At 36.3% G+C, this 2,712-nt stretch overlaps 1 long non-coding RNA gene across 1 annotated transcript; it reads left to right on the top strand.

Moving 5' to 3' along the window:
- Window positions 1-2,124: 2,124 nt before the first annotated feature.
- Window positions 2,125-2,508, top strand: LOC128635941 (uncharacterized). Its single transcript, XR_008398626.1, has 2 exons — window positions 2,125-2,192; window positions 2,395-2,508. It is a non-coding gene; the product is annotated as an uncharacterized LOC128635941 (long non-coding RNA).
- The last annotated feature ends 204 nt before the right edge of the window (window positions 2,509-2,712 follow it).

The following is a 2,712-nucleotide window of genomic DNA, read 5'->3' as shown; positions in this document are numbered from 1 at the left end:
CTACATAGCTTACACTTATACATGCAGATACACACACACTACATAGTATACACTTACACATGCAGATACACACACACTACATAGCTTACACTTATACATACAGATACACACACTACATAGTATACACTTACACATGCAGATACACACACACTACATAGCATACACTTATACATGCATATACACACACTTCATAGCTTACATTTATACATGCAGACACACACTACATAGCATACACTTATACATGCAGATACACACACACTTATACATACAGATACACACACATACACACTTATAGATACAGATAGACACACACACTACATCATATATGGGTATCTAACTCATTGTATGGGGTCCTGGGGTTGGCAAGCACATTAGCTGGCAGTCTGAGGCTGCACTGTTCATTACCCTGGTGTTAGCACTGCTCATTGTATAAAACTGAAGGCATGCTAGTATTATTACCAGGGGTTAGAGGTCATCATTACCTGAGGTCAGAGGGTATACAGTCTTCCTACTCCTTTTTAACCCACACACCATTACTTTTCCACGAGGAATCTAACAGGTATATAACCATGGGAGAGAAAAGCCAGCTGCTTCTGAGGGCTAGATTTATCAAAGCCTTTCTCCTCTAATTACGTCCAAAATAACGCATATGAACTAATCGTCATATTCATCATTGCAATCTGCACCTATAATTGCGCAAATCCGAAGCAAACGTGTTCGTACTACGCTTATATTCGCCTAGGCGCACGGGCGCGCTCCCGACAGCGCTAATACACATTGGACACAGACGTAATTTTAGATGAAGACATAGAAATACGACCTGCTTGTTATTCATCATTACTTTTCGCCAATAGTGAAGTGTAGTCTCACCTCCAATTATGGCTACGCAATTTCGCCATATATACATAGGCGAATCGCAGTAAAGGCACCATTTTTACATATCTGCAGATGGAGTACTTTGTGATGTTAGCACATTTATCCGTTGCTCGGCGCATGGAGGAGACTGACTCTGACACAAATATGCCCTTACAAAGGCGCATACGGGTGCCGAGAGTTTCATGCCCCGTTGTGGTCTGCATGCTCTAACTGATTCTGAAATTAAAAAAAGGTTCAGGCTCAACAGATCAACTATTTCAGATTTATATGGACTAATACGACATGAACTAGAACCGAGCACAAGAAGGACAAGATCAATCCCCGGAATAGTGAAATTATTGGCTGTGCTACATTTCTTGGCTACAGGATCTTTTCAATCGGTGTCCAGTCCAATTGTAGGAATGAGTCAGCCATCATTTTCAAGGCATATGGGTGTTGTGTTAAAGGCAATCTTAAAACATCTAAACAAATATATATGTGTTCCAAAGAATTCAGAACAGTGGCACAGGATAAAAATTGGATTTTATAATGTTGCAGGGATTCCCAATGTGCTAGGTGCTATAGACTGCACTCACATTGCATTGGTACCACCATCAGTTGAGGAACAGCACAGAAATAGGAAACATTTTCACTCCTTCAATGTACAAGCAGTGTGTGATGCAAAGCTTCAGATTTGGGAAGTAATGTCTGGGTTTCCTGGTTCATGCCATGACTACCACATACTAAAGCAATCGCTATTATATACATCTTTTGAACGTGGTGAAATGCCACATGGTTGGCTATTAGGTACGTGCAATATATATAAATATACCAGTGTCTATTCATATTCTCATTTCCAAAAATGATATTTCTAGATATATAGTTAATATTAGAACTTGTACGCAATAGTATATATATGTATTTTTGACAAATTTATTTGTCTTCCTTTTTTTTTTTATATATAGCTGATAGCGCCTATCCTTGTCGACCATGGCTTTTAACACCAGTACCAAATCCTAACTGTGATGCTGAAATTAATTTAAATGAAGCACATCGAAGTACAAGGAGTGCAGTTGAGAGAACTTTTGGAGTTTTGAAAATGCTTTTCGTGCATTGGACTGCACAGGGGGTGTTTTATTGTATTCGCCAGAAAAGTTAATGACATAATACTTGTGTGCTTTATGCTCACAACATGGCAGTCCGGTGTGGGGATGTTGATAACTTTGAAATTATGCATATCCCACATGATAATTATTCACCCCCAGAATTAATAATTGAAAATTCAACCCAAACTGGAATTTCTAACAGGACAGAGCTAATAGAGAGATACTTCACCTGTAAGTATTTTTCTTTGTAATTTTTGTATTCATAACAACTTTTAGCAGTATAATGAATAAGCAATGCATATAGTTCATTATTATAAAGCATTCATCTATCCAATGCCATATAGCTGTGTTAGTTTTTTATCCTATGTACAATTCAATCTATTATATTTGATCCTTTTTTTAATAATCTATTTATTTTTGTTTTACTCGACAGGAAACCCGACAACTTTCCATAAATCCAAGATTACGAAAGTATTATCGTCAATATTTTATTTTTTTTCTTTACTTTTTGAATCTCTTAAATACAATTTTGGATTTATTCATTAAACCTTTCTTTGGTTTCTCTTATGTCTTGTATAAATATATTTAGATGTGTGTGACTACAGGTCATTTATCTCGTTCATATTGCTATAATGTTTTTCATGTTTGAGATAATATTGATTTATATTTTTAAACTTAAATTCCCATTTGCAATCAAATAACTTGAAAGAGAAAAGAAGGCCTATCATTTCAGTTCCTTAATTTTTTTTAG

This window comes from Bombina bombina, chromosome 7, assembly GCF_027579735.1.
Source record: "Bombina bombina isolate aBomBom1 chromosome 7, aBomBom1.pri, whole genome shotgun sequence".
NCBI lineage: Eukaryota > Metazoa > Chordata > Amphibia > Anura > Bombinatoridae > Bombina > Bombina bombina.
This window is presented reverse-complemented; position numbering and strand designations above follow the sequence as displayed.